Source organism: Sylvia atricapilla, chromosome 3 (assembly GCF_009819655.1).
Source record: "Sylvia atricapilla isolate bSylAtr1 chromosome 3, bSylAtr1.pri, whole genome shotgun sequence".
Lineage (NCBI taxonomy): Eukaryota > Metazoa > Chordata > Aves > Passeriformes > Sylviidae > Sylvia > Sylvia atricapilla.
The window spans coordinates 89,395,232-89,423,154 of NC_089142.1; the positions used below are offsets into that span (position 1 = coordinate 89,395,232).

Consider the following 27,923-nt stretch of genomic DNA (forward strand, 5'->3'; position numbering starts at 1 on the left):
AACTTCTCAGAAGGATCAAACAATCTGGGAAAGAAATGTCTATTCAAGTTCCATGTAAAAGTCTAAAAAAATCAAAGAATCATAGGTTGGAAGAGACTTATACAATCATCCAGTCCAGCTGCCCACCTGTCGATACCACAGTAGCCATCAAACCACATCACCCAAATCCAGATGCCTCTTGTACACTCCAGAGGCTCCATCACCTCCATGGGCAATGTATTCCAGTGTTTGACCACCCCAACAGTGACATTTAATTTTTTTAAAATATCTAATCTTAGTCTTCTATCTCACTCTAAGGCCATTTCCTTTTTACTCCCTCTCACTCCAGGGCATGGCAGAAGAGATGGACCCCCACCTCACTACAGCCTCTTTTCAGGTAGGGTGATGAAGTCGCCCTTGAGCCTCCTCTTCTCCAGATTAAACAAATCCAGCTCCCTCCAGTTCCTCTAAGACATAAAAATATTCCTTGTGTTCTCATTTGAACATTTTTTTCTACAGAATTAAAAACAGCTTAGAATTGGAAAAGAAGGGGTGGGAAGCCATTCTATGAACACAAGACACCTTCAGGTTTCCTGACTTGTCAGATTTGTAGCTTGGGCTACTTCCCAATTGAAGCTGCTGAAGAACACATCTAGGATTTTTTTATCACACCAAGTTTTTGTCTCCCAGCAGCAGAATATTTCTTCAAGATTTCTCTCACCAATATTCTGTACATACAGTACTGCTGTCAGCAATCAAACACATAGTTTCATTGAAAGTCTCCTCCTGTAGAAGGACTTTTTGGTTAAGTCCTAGTCTCACATGCACACTAGCAAAAAATGAGACTGAAACTCACAATTGGATTGAACTCATTAAAGAAATATTCAGATGCTCACTGTGTGCCTTACAGTCTGAATTCTGTTTTGTTTTCAGCAGATAGAGCAAGCAATATGTTTATATGAAACAAAAAATTGTATCCAACAAAATTTTAATTACGTCAGCAAAATAGCTGAATTTAAAGAGGCTGATCTCAAGTCAGTAAATTTACATTAATAAGAGCTCATTCTTCCCTTCATTCTTCCTAATATGTAATTTAAATTTTAACCAATTTTAAAACTCAAAGCAGATCCTGAAACCCCAGCATTGTTCACATACACAAACCAGAAACCTCATCATTACTTTGCATGCAAGCAAGCTCATGGAAAATATCTTTTCAAGTGAAAACAATTATTTTGAGTGTGTCTCCGATCTTATTCCACATTGTTACAGTAGAAGCTCCATTAAATCTCACTCCAGATAACAAGGCCCTGTGAGCAAGACCAGTAAAACTGCCAATTGCTGGTTTTCATACTCATACCAACTTCAGTAGACACAGTCTGTAAATAATTTGTGCAACCGTGGTCTTACACTGAAAATACTGCAGCAAACATATTTACATTAATGGATCAAGGGAGTGCCAACAAGCAAGCCGGCAGCAAATCTTGCACAACCCAAACTCAGTTATCATTTGTAGACATAAATGAATATTACAATATCTGAGTAACTTGGAAGGTTTATTTTATCAAGATCTCCACAGTATTTGTTGCATCCTGATACAAGACCCAGTCTAGACCCTGATATAGCATTAAAACCAAACTAATTTCACACCAAAGGTAATAATTAGAGCAGAAGACATGCTATAAAACATACAATGTAGAATTTACGCTGATTTAAAGGTAAATAAATACATTGACTATTTTTTTAAATATTTAAATATATTTTAAATATTTTTTTAAATATTTAAAATACATTGACTACATTCTGAAGCTGTTTCATTGTGATTGGCACTTCATTTTTTAAGCAATTCACATGCTTTGCAGAAGCGGTTTCACAGCTCTTGCCCTTCATTTGGTTCTACTAATCCTCTTCTTCCCCTTTAATTGAACACACTGAACATCCATGCATGTAAATTCCTGAACTGTGTGTTAAAAGTTATTACTACCTATAGACTTAACTGCTCTATCCACCCTATTCACTAGCAGCCTCTTCCAAAATCTTGTGTCAAGCTTGGGCAACGTACCAAACGGTCTCCTTTTAATTATGCTTGCTCTTGCAAAGTTGATGGGCAGATTTTACTCATGCTATCTCTTACAGCCCTCAGGCACACTTAGTTTAGTCATTGGCTACTGTCTCCCTGATCTTCTCTAGAATTCATGTCCTAATTCTTGGCTTCAAGGGCTTCCATTAACGCAGCACAAGAAGGAGTGGCCTGGTTTTCACAAACAGAACAGAAAGTCCCTTTTCATAAGTACATGTAGTTCTGGTGTTTTTATTCCGTGACAGCACTTGGTGAGCCCTTATAGCCTTATGTACACTGCTGGTCTGGACACAGAGCAAATTCACGGATGCTACTGCTCTTCCTGAGACATGGAGCAGCTGAAAGCAGGGCATTTATGTTAGGTAATTGCTGAAATACATTAAACATATGTTTCATCACAAGCCCAAATTTTCTCAAATGCAAGTACCTCTGCATCTAGACTGTCATGTATCACTACCATATTTCAGTGGGCCAGGCAGACATTCACTATGTTTTTCTGGAACACCTGACTCACAAGGCACAGGAGCATTGTGCCATTCCATGAGCCAGCAGCCATTCCCAAGAGGCTCACTTCCCTGGCAGCCCATAAGGCACATGCAGCTCCTGTAGGAAAAATCTCCCCCTGAGGTTGTCTGCCATATCCCTTCATGCCAGAGGGATGAAGAGATATGGCAGAAATTCCCACTTGGTATGGGAAAGCTATGGATAGACACCCTGTGGGTTGCTGTCAGACTGTGGCTGACTCAATGTCACCCCTCTTCCTCCCTCATTTGGGTAAGTAGCAAATGATGCAAGAGACAGAGTGAAATGCTGCCATTGCTGTAGAATTTGTTTGGAAAGTTGTTAATGTTTCTGAAGCTTTAAACTTCAGGAAAATCACCTTCAAAAGTACCTCTTTGGCTGAAAACCTGTGGCACTGGCACTGAAACCAGTTGACACAGTGTGCAGTGACTATTGCTAAAATCCAACATCCAAGTAAGGAAACTGAAGGGATCTATTCTTCCACAGCTGTGCCATGGAAATACTGATCCCCACAAGACATCTGTTAACATTAACAGAAATTTAAGGAAAAAATTCCACATATGCAAATGAGAGAATATATCCCTAATTTTTGAACAAATTATGCCAGAGAGGAAACACCCATTATTACTTATACAAAAAGACAGTTGACTAAAAATTGGTTTGATGACCATGGTGCTCTGATTCCTCCGAGATAATTTATGATTCTTGAATATTTTCTAGTTTCTTCATTATCTCATTTGTGAGTCTTCACTGAAAAACTGAAATTAGAAGCAAAATATACCATTATATTACATATCTTGCAAGCAAAAACCTTCCCTTCATGCACTGTGAACAGAGAAGATTTAGATGTCTAATCAACAAGGTATAACTTCTACACAAAGAATACCCAAAACCTGGTGATTATATCTTCAAAGAAATCAATGCCTAAGGAACAGTGAGCTGAACACACGTACAGCCTAAATCAAATTTATTCTGGATGAAAACATGAAAAAGAAATAAGTGATACAAATCACCTTGTTTGCCTCTGAAGACTTGAACAAACTAGATGTGTTTGGCCAGGAGGAATGAAAAAAATGTTTTAGACCCTACCTTCATGCAGTGTATATTTAAAGGCTACCACAAAAATAAAAATAATCATAGGAAAGAGGAGCTGAAGTCAGAGAATGGGAACGCAGATGTCATGTTACTGCCCATAATAGTAACATCCACAGAGGAATTTTGTGCCAAGCTCTCAGTGTGTGCAACATGGAGGTTTTTTTCTTTATACAGAACATTTGGGCTAACAGGAGATTTCACAGAAATAGAATCTAGATGAAGTTTAGAAAACTGTGCTGCTCAAAGTCTGTAAGTTCCTGTGCTCTTCCATGGTGATTTGCCTGCTATTCCAGGCAATATGGCCTTCATCGTTAAGACAGCCTAGTTTCTTGCTGCTACATGCTACTGGAGGGGTGGAAGGAGAAGATATATTTGTTCTGTTCTAGGGAGAAGTATAAATTCCTCAGAGAACCTTGAGACCTCCACTACATCAGTATTTGAAGCACAAGGAAGGGTGATCTTCACAACTGAAGAAATCATGAAGAAATATTCATTAACAGCATTCTTTCAAAGCCAGGTACATTTGCACATGCACTGGTCTGTCTTCAGCTAATGTAAAAGATACACTGAAACATGGAATTTCATTTGAAATGAATGCCTGTAAGTAGGAATTAGTACAAAGGAGTGAGACAGCAGCATTATTTCTCAGATTGAAACATGATAACCGAGGGTTTAGAAGTAGTCAAACCACAAAGATTTATTAGTTTACAACACTAATTTGAGAGGCTTATTATAATAAAAATAAAGAATTCTGGAAAAGACAATCAATACATATAGACAAATGCATGGTCACCACATATTAAAAATCATTGTTCAAGGCCCCTGCTCATCAGATTAGACTTTGTACCTGTAAACTAATATAACTTTGGCTGAAGAAGTAGCTATGGGTGGTGTCCACCCTCACTCCCTAGCCTGAAAGCTGAGGAATACATAAATTAACATGAAGCTTCCTTTCCCTGAAGGTTTTGTTTAATTTTAGAAGTGTCAGGAAAATGTTAACGTTACATTTTGTTGCATATTTTCCAGCAGCATGTGGCTATGCCGAGAAGGGAAATAACAGTGTTTGTCATTATAACTTCACAGCCAAGGCGGAAGGAAAAAAAAAAAGGAACCTAATGAAACCTGTAATTCATAGACCTGCTAAATACTGTTCTCTGCTACCCAAATTAGAACTTTGTATTCATTTAAAACTATTAGATCTTTCTCTCCTTCTCCAAACCGCTAATTTATTACAAACCAGGACAAAATAGTTTTCATCCAGAGAGCCTGCATGTGAAAAATTTCACTTATCAAATTGGGAAAATAACTCTGGCAACTGACTTGTAATCTTCAAATAAATCCTCATTTACACAACTCTTAAGTTTAAAAATCTAAGTGAAAAAATAGGTAACTGAAACAGGACTTAAGAGAGGTAGACCAAGACATTTTAATATTTATGATTCAAAATCTCACCAAGTGGGAAAACTGTTTCCTATCCAGCTCAAGTGACTCAAGTCTTGACTCTCCTGCCTAACAGAAATGAATTTAAGGAGACATTTCCATGTGTATTGACTGTAAATGAAGACTCCAATAACCCTTTCTGGTTTTTCTCCCTTTGCCTAAGACATTAATAAACACCTGTATTATTTAATTTCCTTTCAGTTTCATCAGAACACACACTGGAGTTAATCTGAGCGTTCAGTTTTGACAAGATGTCACTTTTTGTTTCTCCCCCCGCTACCTTAAGCCAGTGCCACCCTTGCAAAAATCCTGTGTCTAAGTTGCTAAAATATTTGGTCCTTACTTTGCCTCCTCTTATGGTCTGCATCCAATATAGAGAAATATTGCAGAAGAAACTAACATGGTGCTTGTAACATAAATTAATGCAAAGCTTTCATTTCAACACTTTTTAAAGGAAAACAGAGATAAAACTCTAAATTTGTCTGACTCATAGCAAAGCTGGTCACTTCAATGAAGAGTTCTTTATGTTGAAATGGATAAGAAAAATAATATTCCAGGCCAAGAAAGGGCTTATTATCTGTCCTTCTGTTTTCCATCAAGATTAGTAGTATGTCTGACTGAGTTAAAGAGTCTGCACTGTCCATAATTTCTCATGAATAACTGCATTACAGTCATTGGGCTTTTGCCAGAGAAAGAGCACCATTTTTCCACAAATACGGATGTTTCCACAAAAACATGATGCCCTGAAAGAAGGTAAGTAAAATTCAAATCTAAACCAGCTTGTTCTCCTTTGGTTAGACTAAGTTGTCTGTAAAGAGCATCACTTCCATTTCCCTCCAGCTCAAGAAAGACACAGTACAGCAGTACTGGAAACTGAATCCATCACACAGCTGGCATGGCAAGAAACATTCCAAGTCAAAAAGATCTTTCCTGCTCATATTATTACATGTTTTATTTTTCTACAAACACTTCAATATTTAATAAATACAGAGGTGTTACTACCTCAGTGTATCAAAGCACAGTATCAGACCATTCTCTGCACAATGGTGTCTCACATTTTTCCTTTATTCTTGTTTCCTTTCTTAAGCCACCCGCCTATGCATATCCAGAACATATAGTCCATATCCAACTACTACAGAAGTGCCAGACATTCCAAATTGCTCTACAAATTTTCAGATGTAGATATGGTTGACTGCTCACAACACCCCCAACTTCTATAAAAGTTGAGATTTCAGTGCTCTTGTATTTGAGAAGCACCTTCCCTTGCAAGCACCTTACGTGTGTGGATGGGCCTTGCACCAGGTGTGTCACTGCCCTTTGACTGGGGCACAGCCCCGGGCACCAAGGGGGAACACAGCCCAAGGGAGCAGCATTTAACGCCAGCTGGTGCTGAGAATGTCACCAGATATATTCAGCTCTGCTGCTGGGTCTCTCTCAAAGGGATCTGCCTGGCAGGTCTCTGACCCACCAGCACAGCATCAGTGTGCTGTGTACACTTTGTGCTGAAACAGAAAATACAAGGAAACCAGTTTTGTAGGAAGACTGGGGACTGAGGCACAAAGCCAGTATGTGGAAATTCTTGCCAACCCTTAGACCTTCAACACAGAACCATTAAATTGCAGCATTTATAAAATCCAAATTAATAGCTTAGGGAAATAAAGAAAACACTGTTACTAGCAAGGCCAACATCCTACGGCCTCTATTTCTTCTCAGTGAAGCAGTTGCTTAGATGCTCTGCCGAGCTTTCCACAGAATACCTCCAATGGATGCAGAAACCAAAAACACGACCTTTCTCAGGCTTTCCAACAGAATTTTCCATTAATTTGGGTTTAGACATCACTAGGCTCATTACTGAAAAGATACTAGCCAGAAAGACAGTACAGGATTGGTATTACCATGAAACAGAAGAGCAAAAATAAGTTTTGCTTGGAGTCATATGAGGGAAGGGGAAGAGGGGAGAGAACCAAAAGACTGAAAACCAGGACATCTTGTAATTGTAACTGGAGGACTGGGGAAAGAAAATAATTCAGAAAAGAAACTTTAATCCCATCATGATCACTCTCTCACGGAAGGCAGAGAAATTGCTTTCTGTAAAAATAAACTGAAATGAACATTTCAGTATTTACCATAAATGCCAGAATATTGAAGAAACAACTTCAATTTTCTAAAGATTGAAAGGATAAGTAATAAGTTGGCAGGGTTGCTCAGACATTTGTGAACTCTCATAAATATTACCTACCACAAGTCTAAATCACTGCCAGCTCTGACTTATGCTAGCCTATTTTAATACCTTACAAACTCCACTGCCAGGGGATAACTGACCTTTGAAAGATTACCTTCTAGTGTGTACAAGATAGTGTCAAATAAATGGTTATCAGTTCTCGGAGAATTTTGCTTCTAATCTTTTGGATGGACCATTACCTCAAAACATGATTTATTAGGTATTTAAGAGCTTTTTACACTGATGAAATCGCAACATAAAACTAAATATTTCAGAGCAGTAAGACTTGCAATTAAAACCACTGCCCAAAGAATAGATGAGCAATTATTAGATTTACCAAAGCTTTAGTATAGATTACTGAGAATAATGAACCTGTGTAATGGCAGGTTCCACTTTTCAGTTGGATTCTGCTGTTTGTTAAGATGACTCATTCACACACACAAAAAATCTATATGTATTTAAATATACCTTGCACCCCCACTAGATTTAAACAGTATGATAGAACTTGAGATTCTTTCTGAATCTTCAAACTGTGTATCAGTATACCTGAACTGGATAACAAAGAAAACAAAACCCAAACCCAAGCAAGCACACAGAGAATGCATAGCTTAAGACCAGTGTACACCAGGTAGCAGGGCAGGTGGCTTAACACACCCAGTAGCTGTACTGACAGTATAAAAAACAGGCTCACTGATGTTTTATTTTCTCTACTAGAGGAAGGGAAAAACACCAGCTGTAAACAAGAGAATGACTGAATCTTGGGACATTGCTTTAATTCTGTGGAGAGGGAAAAAGAATAACAGTAATACCAGTCAAATATGAAGATCTAATTTTCTTCCTGAAGCCATATGGTAAAGTGAAAATGTAGGCTAACTCCCATATATGTTCCCCCATCTGCAGCAGAGGCCTGTGGCAAATGCAGGAATTACACAGCAATCATTGTATCCAGTTTGATTTCTAACTGCAGGGAGGAGAAATACAGAACAGAACAAATCCACAGCTTCTCTGAAGGTCAGCTGAATCTGCCAGGTCTAATAAACAGAAGACAGTCTCTTCTCTTACTTCTGAGAAACCCTTGGCTCTGTAGATGTGTGCAGCCACAAGATTTGTTGGGTCTTCAGATCTGCATATCTTTCCACAGTAGTACTTCTCCTTGGTCCCCTTCTGAATTATTAAATGCCAGAGTTAAACAAGACAGGCATAGGGGTGGCATAATGCTCTTGTTTGTCAGGGAAGATATACCTTCAGGTTTATAGAGTGGTTTTTGTTGTTTCCAGTTGAAGGGAAGGGTAAAATTGGTCCCACTCCAGAATCAGATGTCCATGGCTTAAAATTTCAATGCAAAAGGAACACAGGTTTGAACTGCAATGAGTGTTGAAAGTAGTACAGTAATAAAAAGGTTCTATATACTATTATTCACTCTGATGCAACCCCAGAATGGAGGGAAAGAAGAAATAAAAAAGAAAAATCAGCCACACAATAGACATCGCTTTATATTTCTACAGAGTCCTAATGAAATAAGTTTCAGATTGCCTGAATTTAGATATGAGATATGGCTTTAGTAAGGTGTTAAAACAAATAGTCTAAAAGAATCACTTAAAAGTACAGGCTAAACAAATTCCAGAGCAATTCACTTTAAATACACACTTCTTGCTTTCATACTGTACAACTGAGATAACAGAGTGCTCCATTTTCTCATTTAGAAGCTATGTCTTTGCTATAATGATGCTTTCCTGTTGGTAACCAGGATCTTCCAGAAGATGCAAGCAGCTGTCCAAGAACAACTTTAAAAACCTCTGTTTCTAGAATAATAACTATTACTTTTGTTATTCTTCCCACTGCGACATTTACATACAAATGTGGGCTGTAGCGCAACAAAACTGCAGGATTTTTGAACTGTAAGAAGGAAAAAAAAATCATTAAATTCTGTGTTTTATTCTTGCTGTGTTCCTACTAAGAGGAGTTTAATATGCTAAATACTTGACTCCAGAGAAAGAAAGATCTCTTTGCTTTTCGTCCCCTCCCTATCACCAAGAAGAGAATATTATGTCTTTATTTTGAAAGGATGCTATAAGCTAAATCTGTGAAATATTTGTAGGAGGTTAGAGCAGAGAGCTAAAAAAGCCAACAAAAAATATCTGCAGATAAGAAGAACCACAGAAAAAAAGCTTGACCTACAGCTTTAGCTGCAAGTTAACATTTGAAGGTTGATCCTTTCCACGTGGTTATTGCTTGTCCTATTTGAAAAATAAAACATTTCTATACTTCATCTCCCACTGAGGGTGAAATGGAAATCATTCATATCCAGAGCCAAAGTCCCAACCAGACCCTTCCCTCAGTGATTACTACAGTTTTCCTGCTGCTGATGAAACAAGATAAGTAATTTCTTTGATTCCATCTAACCTGAGTGGAATATAGATGTTTTTAAAAACCCTTAGATTTCCTCACTCTGTAATAAAAAAATAACACTGATTCATGTCATATATTGCATCACTTCATGCTGTTCCACTAAGCAGCAATCCTGGAAAGTGAAAGTCTCAGCTGGACTGTATACTACACCACCCACTCGAAAAAGGTGCAGCAATGTCTCCCTAGCTTTCCAGCCTTTCCCTCTGCTCACAAAAAGAAGCTGCACACCTTTCCATGTGTTGGAACACCTTCCCACACCAGAAGAACTCCCTCCTCAGTATCACCCCTCTCTCTCAAGGGTCATTTCTGCTCCAGAGGCAGGAGACAGCCTGATCACAGAGATGACCTTTCCCTTTAGCTCAGCAGCCCAGCACTCCCCACAACACATCCAGGCACTTGATGTTGTGCACCCAAAACTTGGCTGCTCTTACCAGCTCTACCAACCCAACTAGTGAGGCATAACCTCTGCCTACAAACCTTGTCTTTCCTCCTCATGCTATTAAAAACTTTTTGCAAAAAATTGTTTCGTTTTTCCAAAACTTTTTTTTGTTTTGTTGAATTAAACCGGCAATTTTTTTCCAAAACATGGCATAGCCCTATACTAGCCACTGTGGGGAAAATTAACTCTACCCCAGCCAAAACCAGCACACAGATACATTAAAAAAAAGTAATAAAAACCAACAACAACACCAGAATGCCATAACATACTCTTTCTGGAAAGATAAAACACATGTAGAGTTTTGTGAAGCTATTTGTCCAATTTCAACATGTTAATCACATTAAAGTTACCAGTCCAGTTCTCTGTTTTAGCAGATATAAAGCTCTCTCCTTTTTCCAAACTCAGCAGAGAGTTTTCCTAGCAGGCTATGAAAAGTCTTATTTTGAAGAAATGTTGGCTGTATGGGTCAGGAAATTATTTCTTTAGGCAAGTTCCAAAGTACAGCAGAACTGAGATGCTTTGAAAGCCTGTCAGCCAGTTGACTTTGTCCCACTTTGAAAACAAAACTAATTCTTTAGAAAGCACATTCTTAAAGATGTTAATCCTTTGAAAAGAAACAATTCCTAAATTAACTGCACTATAAAAGCAAGCAGAGCCTAAAGGAGTCTTTCTGAATGGTTTACATAGCTATTTGAATAGGTTGCTTCTAAAATGTACACAATATGCAAACAACTATCACAGAGCTGTAACATATGAAAAAACATCTTCTATTCTGTTTTCTTGAACATACAAGTGAGCAATGCTTACTTTGGATTCAGGAAACATAGACAAGAATGACATAATTGACTAAGAAATAAAGTATTTGGCAAACAAAGATCAATTTTTTTACCTAAACTGCAAGTTTATTTGCTATGAAAAAGCCCACTAAAACCACAGATTAATTCATTACAAGTATTAAAGAGGAAACTAATGGGACCTCCTGACCTACAAACAGTGTATAACCCCTGAACGCTGAGTGTCCCACACGCAATTCATGTTCCACATTCAGTTACACACCCAGAACTTTCACCATGGTACATAAGTAACTTCAAAATCACCTGGAGCAGTCCCTGATTACTACATCAGCCATGCTAGCTTCAACATATCCACACATCCCTTTACAAAGTTGCACAGTATCTCAAAGATAAACAAGATCATTTTAGCTGTTTATAATATACTCTGCAAGACCAGACTCAGAAAATCCAGTATTTCCTTAAAATATGAAAATACGATCATGCAGTGCTGAAAAAGCAGAGGTAATAAGATGACTATCTTTAAGCTTTTATCTCAAATTCAGGATATGCTCTATAGCATTACTGAAGTGACACCAAAAATAAACATACCATTAAAGTTACTCTTGTTATAGTGCAATGCAATTATTCCTGACGTAAAAGGTCTGAAAGACCAGAATGACACACACTGAAAGACATTCTCATAGATAAAATTGCAGGAGCAGAAGCCACCCAAAGCAGTTGCCTTCCCCAGAACTGCTCAAAGGAAGACCGTGCACATAGCTGGAAGGACAAATCTGTCCAAGTGAGACCTCACTTCCGTGGCTAGATGAGTTTCCCATTTTGTTTGGTTTTTGGGTTTTTTCGTGGTTTTTGTTTTGTTTTTGGTGGGATCTTTTTGGTGTTGCCTTTTGTTTAAGTAGCCTTGTGTCTCATAAAAAAAAAAAAAAAAAAAAAAAAAAAAAAAAAAAAGAAATCATGCACCACTCTGAAGTGACCTGTGAGGGTCTTAGAAAGAGTTATTTATCTCACATATTTAATACCCAAAGCGACAAGGGAGATGGATGATCTGATTTAATTCCAAGACCAAAAAACCTAAAACCTCCTGATATTTATTTGGCTTAGACCTTTGGAAGGGCCATGGAGAGCTTCTCTTCCCTCCCTTTACTGGTGGATAGGGATGTTACTATACCAGAAATACAACCCTGACTGCTTTTTACTAAGAACACAACAAGCCTATGTCCTTAACTGTAGGGATCAGGAAATAATGCATGAATCAAAGTATCCCAAACCTTCAAGCCACAGCTTTAAAATGTGACCAAGATGAAAGACATCCAGTGATACCCTTTCACAATATACACATAGATGGCATATACTGTCAGTCCCAGTCTCTCAACGTGGCCTTAAGGATAAAATATTACACTTACTAACATTTTCAAAGAACTTCCTCCTGCAATATTAACCAACTTTTTTTGGTTTGTTTTGCTTTTTGTTTTAAACAGGCTTATGCAAACTCTGTTTCACCAATAATGAAGACAGGAAACTAGTTTCAAGTCTTACTACTTGGCTTAAGTTGCAACAGGAATCCAGCTAGGTGAAAAAGTCCACTGCCACATATTCCTACCCCACAACACACAAGCTGTGGTCACTAATGCCTCCATGCTGTTGGAGGGGAAAAGCAAGTGTGTATTAGAGTGACTTGGACCACCAGATAATCTTCTGAGGATGCGACTGGAATAAGGACCCCTCTAGCTCCAAAACACCAGTTCTCATGATGCTGATGTTCCTGAAATTCTCCCATAAAAGTGAGATTTGCATATACTTAATTTCTTCCAGAATACTAAGCTAGTCACAACCAGACAGCATCTAGCAGAGAAACCATTCATCTTGGCAAACTACTCTGATACCTGCAGTATTCTAATTTGACTACAAAAGCCTCTAGAATGAGTCAAAATTTCCATTGTGGTTCACTTGTATGACAAAAGGCAGAACAGTATTGGAGTCTAACCCAAATTAATCAGTTTGAAATTTTGCTTACATATAGTATTACTTTTTCCTGCAAGGGAAAAAAAAGAAAGGAGAGAGAAAGTCTCAAGGTTCCTTAATTTACTCTGGAGCCAAACTCTGAAGTAGGTGCATAAAGCTTCCCAAAGAGACCACTAACTTCATTGATATCAATATACTTGTTTCCACCCAACAAACAGCAAGTTTAGATGGCAAGAGGAGAATGTCTTTTAATTTCTTTCTGAAGAGCTGCAATGGCTGACCTAGTTTCTATTTATTACAGCTTTGTGTTTGTGTGATGCCATTTACATCAGTGCTAGCTGGTTGCAGTGCAGCACTTAAACTGTGCCAAACCTAAGAAAAGCATTATATTCTCCCTAAAAGAATACACACACAAAACAAATCTCTTATGTCTTTTAGGATTATGTACAGAGTAGTGTATCACAGAGAGATAACTATCTGGAAGTAGAAGGGTTTTCTCTGAAGAGGCCTCTGTACACAGCCCTTTTCTTTTGTAACAGGAACAGCTTTCATTTCCTTCACAGTCTCCCTGGAACTCTAAAGAATCAACAGTGATGGTGGGAGAGGTGGGAAGAACCTCTCCAACCAACCAGACTGAATGTGCATTCAAACACATACTTTGTATACAAAGTAATATTAACTGAGTAATCACAAATAGAAATTACCTATTGCATCTGAACCTTTGAGCACAGTCAGAGTTGGTAACTTCTAACAAGGGTATGTTCACTTGTATGTCTGCCTAGGATGGACTCTGGTATCAGGCTGCATCGTGTTTAAAAGGTATAGTACAGAAAACATTAGCAAAGTCAGCATTCTTTTTCTAAATAAAGAACAAGAGTGTGTTGCACTTTTAAGGACTATATGCAGGAAGTCATTTACAAGCTCCCCAGTCATGGTTCCACTTTGCACTCTTCACATCTTTAAGGGATTTGCTACTATTTTTAAAAAGAAGAACACTTTTATCAAACAGCCTTCCTCTGTCTCAAAGCAGTTACTTAGAGAGTTAACGGAAGAGATTTAGGTGTACTTCCACTGTTTTTTTCTACATTTTCTTATGCAGCACAGAGGTATTTTCCATACAAAACTCACGAGTCTGAAACAATACCCAATTCTCATAATCTACTGAGACCTGCATTTCAAAACATTTTAGAAGTGGGTTTGGATTGCTACTCAGCCAGCAGTCTCCAACCAGCCCAAGTAGTCAGGAGTTGCAAAACCACGGACAGAAAAATTAAGTTACAGAGTGCAATGCTGCCATCTGCTGAAAGTTGCCTGTCTTAACGGTCTAATTGAGTTGCAGGCTTTTGAGCACTCAGAGCAGTCACTTACACACGTTTAATCTGAGAAATTTGAGGATGAATAACCAATATTTTTGGATTTGTGCCTACAGATACAAGGTCAACTGTATTCAAGTACAGAATCTGTATTTCCCTGGAATGGGATGGCCACCCAACTCTTGGTAATAATTGCTGTTTTGATTTGTTGCCTACAGAGCTGCACCAGAGTGTTACAGAAGGTTCTTCATCCACAGCAGGCCCCAAAAGTAATGTTTCACGCCTAGTCAAAAATCTGGAACAGGACATCCAAGCTTGCAGCTTCCCCTGGCTATGCACAAGGCAAATTTGCACATCAGGGTGGACACCTTTCCCTCCAGCAGATTTGGCTCGTGTTTCAGGACTGCACTCAGAGGTGTCTGACCTTTTAGGAAACTCCAAATCCACATTTTTCCTTGCTTTTTTTGTTTCTTCATATCTAGTAATAGAATAAAATTTTGTCCTTTCCAAGTGATGGATATAGCCTTGCCGTAACTGCACAAACTAATTTCATTTGCCAAGAGACAAGATTTTTCAGCTGTGGGCCACACCAAAGTTTTTCACACAGCAAAAGACACTTAAGAGGAAAAAAAAAAAAAAAAAAACCAAACAACCAAAAAAAACCAAACCAAACCAAACCAAAAAAAAAAAAACCTCAGAAGAATTGGTGGTAAAGTACCCCAATGTCATTTTCACTGTGACCTATATTAACCATAGTAACTAAATTTAGGTAGGTGTTCAGAGCTCTCCCATGGCCCAGGCTATCATGCACAACCACTACACATGAAGCAGTCTAACATTCATGCTCTGTGCTCTGCTGTTTGATTAGCACACCTCAGATAACTGAGACACAGTGTTTCACCAGGATAAACTCTTCAAACTGCATGCCAAATATTTTTGTTTCCATTTCACCAGTATAAATCTGAAATAACTCTGCTTAGCTGAGTGGACGTGGACCTCACTTTCTCTCAGTGTAAACAAATCAAGTGTGTGAGCCACTTCACTGTGTTCAGTCACCTGTGGATTTACCAGATACAGATACTTAACAGTACCAGCCTGGTTTGTCCATGCCTTGCACTGAAGAAAGAACAGAATTATAACATATTACCACTCAATGAAAATAGTAGTTGATAATCACTTTGAACAGATTGTAAGCAATCTAATGGTGAAGACAGTAGAGAAGAAATCGGTCTCTTCTGCGTACAGGAGGATAACAAACTCGTCAAATGATAAATGCTACACAGCCTCCCTGTTACTATCTCTCATTTCTTCAAAACATCCACCGGAAAAATCCAAGCCTCAATCATACCATCTAATTTGGTGCAGCTCCAGAGTAATTATAATGGATTCATACTGCATCACTTACATTGATAAAAGGAAATTACCAGGAGATTCCTGAAGCATTTTACTGGACTTAATTCCAAGCATAAACTTGTAAGTGCTCCATTGATGTCTGTCAGTTTGATTATGGTATAAATCACACACCAAAGAATACTTTCAACCACATATTTCAAGGTTTTAGTTCTAGCAGTTAGCACTAAGAAGAGGCAAAATAGCCTTTGCTCAGAGATTTAAACATTCATCCTTAGCTGCATTTTCTTATAAGATGAAGAAAGTGAAATTTTAAGAAAAAAATGTCCGTCAAAAAGATGAGATGTAGTAAGCAGGCATTTTACACTTTAGTGGATAACTTGTGAATGTTTACATTGTTTAACACAGACACAAGATAAGAGCTTATCAGTAAAACAAGACAAAAAAACAGCACGCGTGGGAAACAGTCACAGGGACACTGAGCTACAGCAAAGACTCATTTAGTCAGAGCAGCTCATAAATACCCACTCAGTAAAGAATGAGCAAGAAGCATTTTTGCCACATCAATGCTCATGCTTATAATTCCAAGCCAAGGAACAGTAAAGTCAGTAGATTTGATTACACAAGAGGCAGAAACAGCACTTTACTTTTTGTCCACAGTGAACTGGGTAACACGAGCTCAAAGCTGCAGCCACCAATACTACAGGACAAAGGTTTGTAGGTCTGAAGTCACCTCAAGGTTGCCTGCAAACCATCACCACAGTTAGACTGATGCATGGTAACTTGAACTGACCACCAGCCAGGACTTCACAGACCATTGGTGTGGTTCATGAACATCTAGAAAACATCTGCAGAATTGAACGGTCACATGAGATCCAAGCACAGGATGAACAGCACACAATAAATGGGAACACAAAAAGGCAGGGCCAAGTTCTCCTATGATTTCAATGGATACGGTTCCACTAACAGTGGTATTTTATTTTTTTAAGCCTCCCACAGAACCTAAGCCAGATGGTCAAATGCTGCTACTGCTAATGCTGCTAATACCCCTGCAGGATTATTTATTGAGTGAGACAGCTAAGACCAGCACTTTCATAGTTAGTAATCACTACCAGTTTTTTCCCCACATTGTCTGTATCAGTTACAATTTGCTTTCAGGATATCACTTGTTAGTCTCCAATGCCTATTGTTCACATCTTCTCTGAGATTATTACTTAGCCAAGGCAAGTACAATTGAATTTAGCTGTGTTGTTCTTACTTCAACTGTATCCAAACCACAATTGTTATTGGAAACTTCTGGTCTAAGTTACTTTCTGAACTGACCCTTAAACCCCAATTTCTGGTATTGTCCAGCAGTCATTTAATGGAGTAAGTTACAGGAATTTTCACCCCATTATCCCATGGATGAGCTTACTGAGAAAACAAACAACCTAATTAGTAGAAATATTCCATATAAAAGTTAAATACAGTCCAATCTGTGTTTCAAACCAGCATTCACTGGAGATATCAAGGAACTGCAGTTTCCCAGTTATAACACTACACAAGGAGCAATCCTGAAGCAACAGCTCACCATGGGTCACATCTCATGAGTGCTGCTGGCTGTTTTCTTTAGCTCCTGGCACTACAGGTAGCACACCAGTAATACTCCATGCCAGTTCTTAAAAGCCTGGTATACAACAAGCCAAGGCAATCTATGTTCTAAGAACAATTAAAAGATGTCCAACCAAAGAATTTGCTGTGCTAATGCTTCATTCTATTTGCCTTCATTTCCATCTCACTTGTGGAAGGGACCTGGTACTCCTAATTCCAAATGAAGCAAATGGAAGCCAAATCACTCTGCCACAGTGCCAGCCAAACACATCTGTTAAGACTAATTTGGCTACTCTTGTATTTTTTTTACCAGAAGGTTAAAATGTTATCAAATGGCACATAAGAATATTGCTTGGGTAGCTCTCCACGTTTAGAATAGGAACGAAGCACTGCTTTGTATCAGCAGCCAAAGCTATTTAAATAATAAATTAAATGCAAAGGGAAAGCTCAGAAAGACAGTTTAGCACAAAGTTATCTTCTTCCAGTGCATGATGCCCCTACCAATAACAAAAACAAAAAAACAAAACAAAACAAAAAACCACAAAGCAAAGGTGTTAAAAGTCAAGTCACAGACATACAGACATTTATTAAATGAAGGACCGAAGGAGCATTGTGCCCATTACATCCTCCCACCCAGCAGCCATGGAACAGAAAGTCCTCCCCGAAATGACGGCTGCCAAATGCAGCAGCCTCACACGATTCACTGGTCAGCATACACAAATACATGCAAAGGAGATCATTCTGCCCCTCTCATTTCAGGTGTCATCCAGGAAGATAATTTCCACAGTTTTAACAGTGACCATGCCAAACTGCTGGTGTTCTTCCCAGCAATTGTATTTTGCGGTTGTATTTCCATTTCCTTTACCATGTATGCATAAGCAGGCCTCTTTTTGGTCTGAATTATTTACCCTATAATTTGTGCTTCTGTTTTCAACTAGTATTTAGTGCTGAATCATGCCAAAAATCACACATACTGAATATTGCAGTGGGTCATACTTTAAAGCCCCATAAATTTCCTGGTTTCCTTGCAGCCAGACATAAGCTTCCCATTACCTTGGGCCAAACTTTATCCTCTTATGGCACATGAAGCAAATTCACAGAACTCAGTGAAAATTCACCCACTCTGCTATACTTTAATATTACCTTTTTAAAAACAGTCACTTCAGTCTTGATTCATTGACAGGTTGGCTTCTGCTTTTGGAAGCATTCAGAGGACAGAGGTTATTCCTCCAAGAACACTTCAAACCCATTACATTTGTAATAAGAGGTCTGTTTGCTAGATTTTCTTTACAACACCCAGATGCTTAGAATCAGGCAGACAAACACGAGCATCAGGCAGGCATCCCTAAACAGCTCTAAAAATTTGTCCAAGTGTTACAAGAACTCTGTCAAAGGACTACAGTTATTAGGAACCCACAGACAATTACCCTATTTTTCTAGTAAAGATATTTGCCCTCAAACACATAAAGATACACAATAGCACTCCTAGGACTCACAATGAAGCAAAAGTCTCCAATTAAAAAAAAAAAAAAAAGTATTTTCAAAGATATTTTGTGTTAAGACATTGAGAAGTAGTAGCATAACCAAGCATTTCCTTTATCATAGTAAAAAGCAGTATTTTTTTGGTTAGGTTACAGTGGCTCAGGGCCACTGAGCCGGCCCAAGCTGCAAACCACCTACAGCCTCCTGAGCCACCCCAGGAAGCGCAGCACTTCCTGCCACTCACCAAGGATTTACAGGAGCACACTCACAGCTGCACTGAGATAAAGCAATAGGTTGGACCTCCTGTCACAGTGGAGACCCCTTAGAGCACTTGACTCAAGTCAGAGACGAGTTGAACCCTTCAGGAGACAGTTGGGAGTATAGGGAAATGCAGGTGGGGAGGGAAGCATCTGAAAGAATGTTTCTGACCTTCCCTAAACCAATGCCAGCTCCAAGGTAACCCTTCAGCTTTTGAGGCTGAGTCCCTCCTGTGAGGAGGAAGGTGGGGCAGAAGCAAGGTCAGGAGAGAGAGAGGGGCAGAGTGGCCCAGAGTACAAAAGAGATTAACTTCCCAAACCTGGATCCAGGCACTTAACACAGATACCCTAAAAAGTGCCCCCAAATCCAGCATAATTTTCCTACAAAATTCCCCTAAGCCCAGAGACAGATACATTTTCACTTCCAAGTGACACAACACTGAAAAAAAAATAAATAAAATAGTGAGGTAGCTCACTGACAAAGTTACATAAACTTGCATTGTTAACAGCTTTTCAATATTAAATGGCTTTTAAATGTGCTGGCACAAGTATGATGTGTCTTTTCTTAAAGACAGATGTATATCCTTCTTTACACAGCATATAAATGGTGCCTAAAATTAAGATGCACAGTTAATCAATTCTCATCCCCATTTCAGTGGGTAGGATAAATGGAAAATAAATGCAAGCAGTGAAGTCAACTGTCTGAGACCTCATAACTGATTTTGAATGCTTGTGTTTATTGACTGACAGTTGCTCTTCACAAAACTGGTAAACAATCTAAGTTACACCATGCAGCCCACATGACTTCCAGCACAGTTGCCTCTTAAAAATTTTCCACCATATTTTCAAAAGACAGGTTTTCAAATTACTGCTTTATCTTCTTCCACAATCTTCCTATGTATATTTTATTATATTTATAGTTAAATTTTCAGAATTATTTCTTCACACTGCCATAAATATGCTAGCCCATGCATAAAAACCTCTGAACTAAAGCAGCCTATACAGGCTCAAATGTCTACTTCAAGGGAGCATCCCTTTCCCCAAAATTTGTAATTACAGACTCTCTGACAACCCCCTTCCATTTCAGCCACTTCCCCAAGCTTGTTCTTCCTCTGGGTTTGGTTTAGTTTGTTTTGCTGTATTTTGAGACTTCTCCAAGGTTTCAAATATTTAGGCTGCACCAAAACTATTTAAAGAAACCAAGAGCCTTTTTCCACCTTAAAAGCAGAGCCTAACACAGCAAACTCAGCATAAGCAAGAAAATTAAATGGGCACAAAATCCATGACTGATTGTCCATTTCCTTCCTTTTCCAAACCAGAAAGCTGAGCTCTCTAACCCTCCCAACACCAGCTTCAAACCCTAGAGAGACCAAAGGGTCTCTTATATTGCCACACTAAAGTAACCACTCAAAACACACAGAGAAGAAAAACCTGCCTCTTGAGTTCTCTGTTTGCTCAAGCAAAACGGACAGGCCAATTTGCTTTCTACAGCAACTTCATCTTAGCTTGGCCTGACTAGCTAACACTTACTCATTTGTTTTTCACTGCCCTAGGCAGCACACTCATGTAGTTATAGCTACAAAGGAGGATTTTAAAAAAAAAATTCTTTTTAAGAAGTTCCTTACTTATGTTCTTCTATCTGACACCCCCCCTGTTTTCTCCTGTTTTGTGTCCATACCCTTTCTCTTTTATTCTTGTTCCCTCCATGTTCATCCCATCCTCTTCACCAGCTTCAGAGAGCAATGCATTAAGTCTTTCTCTTCGTAAGAGGAGTAGAAAAGCAAGCTCACAAGTTCTTCTCACTTCTCCACCTTCAATCAGCCTACATCAGCCCCACCTGTCCCCCTCATGTGTCAGCCTTTCTCTTCCCCAAGAAGGCTTCCACATGGATTTTTTTTTTCCTCTTCTCACCACCCTTCCCTCATCTTTCCTCAACAAAAGCAGAGTATTTCTATTTGGTTTAAGAGCTCTTCCACACAGTTTGCAAGCACATAGACTTCATTCCTCTCCTCCCAGCTTCTGTTTCCAAGCCCAACACCTCCACAGTCTCCCCTCCACAGTGGGAAGCAGCCACCTGGACTTCAGGCAGCCCTGCAAGAAAACCTCTAACACCAGCTATTCTGCAAAAAAAAATGTTTAAGAGAATCTAAGTTAGGTCTGCTACACTGGAACTTCGACACAGGACTGAATTCACAGAGACTTAAAAAAACATGATACACTCCATTCACCTCTGTTACCCCAAACACAACGGATGAATAGACTTTAATCTCAGATGGCTCCTCAACATGTTACACACAAAGGACAAAGGTGTCGGTGGAACCCAAAACAAAACCAAAATGTATCTATACCTCCCGAAGACTTTGTTTTCTAAGCAACCTTTGAAATTTTGGCCTACTGTTCTCTGCAGTGCACAACAGAGCATTCAGCAAGTGGTTTCTATTTTTAGGACGCCGTGGAACGTTTTGCTTTCATCTCTTTCGCTCTGTGGGACCACAGTGCCATCTATTGGGAAAAGCTATAAAGAGCAGACATTGGCTGTTTATTATTTGCAATGACTCTCAAGTATTTATTACTTTGATTTCATAACAATTAGGTAGGCCAAGTCCTTACCATAGGCTTTTAAAGGTATTTTTCAGGATATGAAAACCTCAATATGATGGAAAACTCCAGACTTTTATATTTAAACTACCTTAAGCAAGCACTTCAGAACCTCACAATTACAACTGTACTAACATGCCAGAGACAAGAGTTGCCACTCTTAGAAATAAACATCAGGAAGGTTTACCCTGCATAAGCCTTTCTTTCTTAAACCTACATCTGCCATTGCAGTGGGGCTCCCTGTTTGAGAAAAATCATACAGGGATAAACACAAACCCTGCTCCCTAACCTGATCATTAACAACCCTCCAAGATCAGGCAATAGATACATCTTTGAAAACTCTCCTTCCATCCATAAGCAGCACATGTCAAGCTTTCCTACATCTATAAGCAGACCCTCTTTCTTTCTATAGTCAGTGGGAACTCAGAGCAGCCAGAATAAGCCTGTAGAGCACTCACAGTCCATACTCAACATTAAACAAAGAGCAAGACAAATTTTAAGAGAGACCTTTTTAAAAGGGATTCTAGAAGAATTCCAGAGGAGTTTGGGAGATCCAGGCCTGCAGGCATGCCATCCACAGCAGGCAATTAAACAGAGAAACAGGCAGAGGCTAAAAAAGTCAGGCCCCTAGATAAGCCAGGCAGCATAGAAGACTCACCATGGGGAAGTCTTTCTTCTTGAACACACCTCCAGGAACATCCAGGGCCCATGATAGCTTCTTGCTAAGTGACAGCAGGCTGAGACCAGGACTCGCCTAGCTACTACCTCAAGGGCAGTGATAAAACCTGGGTAGTGGCTCAAGAAAGGAGCACAAGCTCTGGCACCCGGCTTTCAAATGGAAAATGAGGCACAGGTGAACCGTGTTACTAATTAGGGAAGAGGAGGAAGAGGGAAGGTGGGATTTCCTCTCCCTTGATCACCGTGCAGCTGGCACTTTGCATCCCTCACACACAGGTGTTTTCCAAACACATAATGTGGCTACATCGAAGATTTAGAAAATAGGCTAGTGTTAACATGCAGACATTGGGAACACTCCCATAATGGTGAGAAGGTGTCTTTATACCCATATGTACTGATAAACGTAACTTTATACACTTTTTATGCGTAAGTTGCTGCCAAGCAGCATTGGAGAATTAGCCAACAAATCAGGACTAAATAAAAAACAACTTAGCATAATAAAAACATACTTTCTTCTCATAAGCCTGTAAGACACCTAATTATGAGGAAAAGTTTCAAACACAAGCATTTCACCTCATGAGAGCTGCTGCCGCCAATGCTGGAGCCCAGTTCAGCACCACACAACACACCTTGGAGAAACTCTGTCCAGGTCCAACTCTCATCCCCTCCCAGGGACACACACCTCACTTCCTCTGCCACCCCACAGCAGCTCCTGGGGAAGGGAATGAGGCAGAATCACTGAGTTCACCCCAGCATGGCACCCTTCCAGCCCGGAATCTGCACAGCCACAGCACCAGCCCCCAGCAGCACTGCCATGGGCTGGGCAGGAGGAGACCCCCATGGCCAGCAGCACCAGGGCTCACCACACAGCCCTGCCTCCCTCGTGCTTTACCAGCCATTCACTTCATGTCATAAACGGCCATCGGATAAACAACATGCTCGTTTTCCTGGGATTTCTAGTAAAACCACATAAATTGTCCTGATTTAGCATGATTTTCAGTGTGAAATGCTCATCTTGGAACACGCTACCCATCAAGTGTCTAGGCCCATCACAAGAGCAGAAATGAAAACAAGTGTCACCTCATATAGGGATTGCTTCTTTTTACTTTTTTTCCAGAGTCAAGAATCAGTAAAAGCCGAGGTAAAGACTTTGGGGATGAAGGAGACCACGGTTCTGCAGCACCCTGGAGGCACGCCACAAAACAGCTGTGCAGGCAAGGAAGAAAACACCTGCCTCCCGCACCCTGAAACGTGGCAAAAATTGTGTAAACACTCACCCAGGAGGCCAAAGCAATACCCTAAATGTCAAATTAGCAGATCCTCCTTGGCAAGAGGGTGCAGGAGCTGCTGCCTCTTCCTGGAGACCCACCATGGAAGAGGGAAAGTAAGCAGCGCTGTCCCCACTCAGTTTCTTAAGAGGTCTCTGTCCAAGGAGTGGAGTCACTCCCCCTTTCTAATGATTTGTGGTTTGGGTTCTTTTTCCCCAGTTATAAAAAACCAGTGCCTTCATTTTTTTACTATTCCCAGTACTTGTGCAAATACTCCTCTGTAGGGTCTCTACTCCTCAGCACTGGGACATAGATATCCTGGCACAGACAACATGAAACTCATGGCAAGCAAAAGATTAATTTTATTCATCCTTTGATACATTACAAATGTCTGTTGCTCACTTACACTTCAGGGATTACCAAACCACCACTGAAAGCAGTGAAGTTAATGTGAAATTCAGAGGGGACAAAGTAACCAAAAGACAGAAGGTATAATTAAAAGCCCTAAAGTGGCACTTCTGTGAGGGTGCAGGGTGTTAATACCTGCAGTACAGGGCTGATATGGGCCCAACCAGAGACACATCTGGTTGCATGATCTCGAGAGGCTCTTTGAACTTTTTGGTATAAACTGCACTGTGAAAGCAGCAGACTGGATGTTAACACAGAGGGCACGAGTTCACAAGATCTGGGCCTAAACATCCAGGAAGCGTCCTGCAGCCTTCTCATTAGGGAGCTGCCCTTTTCCCATGGCCCTGCTGCCTTTCTTAAGTGGTGAAATCATAAATTTTTTGAAATATTTTCCTTCCTGCTACAGTGCGTGCATTTGTTAAGCATTACCCAGGCAATGAGCAGTTACAGAAACTGTCACCACCAAAGGAGGCAAAATGGAGAAGTGTTGTCGCCGTTGAGTTGCAGCGCTCGCATATACTTGCGGTCCGTATGAAACAACACGGTATAAAGCGACCTTTATTTCCTGCAAGTTCTCACTCGGAAGCAGCTATGAGCTGTACCAGGTTTGCCACAGTGCAGCGAGAGGTGCCCTGAATCCTGCCGCCCCCAGCGGGGACAAGTCCCTGAGGGCACACACCCGCGGCACTGAGGCACGGCCGCTCCCGCCGCGCCCGCAGCAGCCACTTCCGCGGGCCGTCTCCAGCGGGCCCACGCCACCGCCAAGGCTGCATAATTTTTCCTCGCACTTTTGTCCTCGTCCCTCCGCAGCGCCGCCAAGTCCCAAAAAAAGCCCGTTCTCCCTCCCAAAAAGCTGTGTGCTCCAGGTGAGGCTCGAACTCACAACCTCGGCATTGCTCGGCTTTGTACTGCTGTATAAGTACCGCGCGCTAACCGATTGCGCCACTGGAGCCCTGACACCAACTCGTCCCGAACGGTTTATCAAGGGCTCGCCGGGCGCCGGCGGGGGAAGGGCGGCGGACTGGCGCCTGCACTCCGCGCTGAGCGGCGGCCCGGGGCCGCCTCGGTCCCCTGTCCGGGCCGCGCTACCCCGTTAGCAGCGAGGGAAAGGCACGAGGGAGACTGCACCGCTCGGGGAGGGCGGCGCCCGCGAGCAAGAGAGAGAGACGAGCGGCGGCGAGGCCCGGACAAAGCGCTCCCGCCCCGGTGTCCCCGCTGGGAGGCGGCGTGCGGGCGGCGGCAGAGGCCGGCCCCCTCCGCGCCGGGCGGGCGGGGCTGCGGGCGGGGCGGCGGTGCCCGGGGACGGGCGGCAGCGGCACGGACTGGCCGCTCTCCGGCAGCGTGCCCGGCTTCCCGTTCTCCGGGGACGAGACAGACCCGGCCCGGCCCCGGTCGTGCGGGACCGAACCTCCTGAGCGCCGTCGGTAAAAGGCATTGGGCGCTGGGGCAGCGGAGCTCAGCCCCGCGCTCACGGGCAGCCGTGCGGCGGTGATGCACCCTCGGTCGTGCTCAGGCCGCAGCGAAGAGTAACCACTGACTGACAGGGAACTAAATGTTGGTATCTGTAGCATCGCCGCTCTCTGTGACAGGAGGGATGCCTGGCATTCTCCAAACAAGTGTTTGTTCGACACTTCCTGTGCATTATTAAAGTATATATCTAACATGGATTTATTCCGCAGTCAGATCTGTCCACCGTATGTGGCAAAAAGGTGGTAAACATAATCGTCATCAGCAGATATTTAAACCCAAGTGTGACTCCAGTACCTCTGTTCCCCCTGATCCCCATGGGAAATGAGCCGACACTTTTTGAATGGAGCGGAGGTGCTTCTCACTTGCCAAGAAAGTTTTCCTCCTATTGATATTACTACAGTGGGCATTACCTAAAATATATTTCAGTGGTATACTCCGTTGACAGATGAAGCAGCATGCAATTGGTGTATGTGATCCTTGATGAAGGTGTCTCGCATGGAGAACTGACAGTTCATTTCTTAAGAGAAATTTTCCATCATCACATAGGTTTACCTGTGGCATACCAGAAAACGGCAGCAGTCTTGATTACCCTTAACATCATTATGGTAACAGTCTGAGATTGCTGTGGGGGAAAAAAGTACTATGGAGAGTGTAGTTTAAAAAGTATATGACTCAGTGTCTATATTTAACTTGTATTTTTTCTTAACATATCTTTCTTGCTGGACACAAGCATGTAAATTTAGGTCTCTAATTGGTCTGGTGATTGAGGAAAATAGAAAAATAAAGTAAGTGTTGTTTGAAATCCATTTTTTTCCAGTAACCTTTTTTTCTGTAACCTCAATGCAAATAATGAATTATTTTCAGGTAGCAATTTTGTGCTTTAGTACTCTTGCACTTCTTTGGCAACAAAAGGTTACACATCGAGTCCTTACCTTTGTATAAAAGGAAGGCTCAGGGCCAGAAGGGAGAACAGAAACCCCAGGTGCTGGAACAGGCTTTGATGGATGTGAAGAGCCATCGTGAAACAGACTAGCAAGTACAGTCCAGGCCCCAATCAGTTCCTGAGGTGTCTGAGGTGAACTTATTTATTTGTGTGTCACAGAGACTACAACACTGTTTGGTTTTTTTTGCCTCTCCGACACACTTCACAGAAATAGAATTTCATAATTTTTCATGCAATGCAGTTATCTGCATTTCTTAGCCCTACTATTATATGCATGAAGTGGCAATTAACTTCATTTTTCAAAACCTACTGGTTTTCAGAATGTTGCAGAAAATGTTACCCTGTGATAATAGCCTCAGCGTTATATTAATCATGAGCTTTGTAAGTGAACTTTGTTTCCTCCTTGAGTAGGTTTAACTGTCAGGTTCTCATACCTCATACCAGCCACAAAATGGATTTATGAGCCTGCAACTGAGAAAGTTTTTTCTGCAGGTAATAGTACCTTGTATTCTGCCTGGTGGGGAAAAGTGGAGACTAGGAATTAGAGCAGTGGTTGTGGACAAGAGCCCTGCAGTTAAAACTGGTACTTTCATACCATGATGAACAAGAATTGGCTCAGTCATTTCCAAGATCTGTGTTTTTCCCTACTGTGACTGGAGATTCTCTTGGATTTCATGTCCAGTAAACGGAGTCCTGCTCTGCAATACAAGTAACTAATGATGAGGCAGAGCTTTACAAAACCACGATCATTAACTAGAGTGTCTGCACTTCTCCAGTCCTGCCAATCTGGGTCATAATCTTCTAAGTGAAAGTGCATTTTAAATAGAAGCTCTCTTTCCTTCACAGCTAAGTACAGAACAGCCAGCAGCCTACAGAACAAAAAGTACCAGAAATGTACCTGTCTGTAAGTTCAAAATCAGAAAAAAAAGCCTTATGGATTTGCTGTGTGGTGGTGTCTTACCACAACTGTTCTGTTGGTAGACATTCCATGTGCTAAATAAATGATGTGGTGGTGATGTTTTGTAATTGAATAAAATAACTACTACTATGTACTTATTTCAAAGGAAATTACTGGTAGTCCCATTGTGATTGTTTTAATACAGTGGAACTGTAATCCACATGTAGATTCTTTTATCCCAAAATAATTGGTTTTTTTTTTTTCCTGTTTTATAAGTTGCATAATCAGTTTAAACCAAACTGCAAAGAAGTGATAGAGAAACGAAGGTAAAACAGTCACTCTTACAAATAAATTATAAAAGCACAGTATTAGTTCAAACTCACACTTTCCTTCTGGTGGAAAATTACAAGTATGAGTTAATGAACTCCCAATTTTGTACTGCTCATCATGCTGAATTTTCAGGCCTGTAGCTTCACTGCTTATATGTGCAAGCCATGGAGAATGTACCACACACTTTTAACCAGATCATTTTTTCACCTTATACCCATACACACTTACCCACTAAGCACAGTGCAGATAAAAGTGGAAGACTGAGATACGTCAAAGCAAAGCGCTAAGGTATTGTAATGTCTTGGGATTTTTTTGGTTTACTTACTCATTTCATGTGTTTGGAGTCTGAAAAACGTTTATGGATTTCTTAACTAAAAAAAAAAATTGAGTGGCAGGGAAA

The 27,923-nt window shown here is 40.7% G+C and overlaps 1 long non-coding RNA gene and 1 other non-coding gene across 2 annotated transcripts in view; both read right to left on the bottom strand.

Moving 5' to 3' along the window:
- The window catches only part of LOC136358477 (uncharacterized), a 179,912-nt gene extending 157,643 nt beyond the window's left edge, over positions 1 to 22,269 (bottom strand). Inside the window, exon 1 of the long non-coding RNA XR_010743114.1 lies at positions 22,187 to 22,269. This is a non-coding gene — a long non-coding RNA (uncharacterized lncRNA). The remainder of the gene's footprint in view (positions 1 to 22,186) is intronic.
- A 2,471-nt stretch (positions 22,270 to 24,740) lies between these two features.
- On the bottom strand, positions 24,741 to 24,834 carry TRNAI-UAU (transfer RNA isoleucine (anticodon UAU)). Its single transcript has 2 exons — positions 24,797 to 24,834; positions 24,741 to 24,776 (listed from the first exon to the last, which is right to left on the bottom strand). It is a non-coding gene; the product is annotated as a tRNA-Ile (tRNA).
- Positions 24,835 to 27,923: the final 3,089 nt, after the last annotated feature.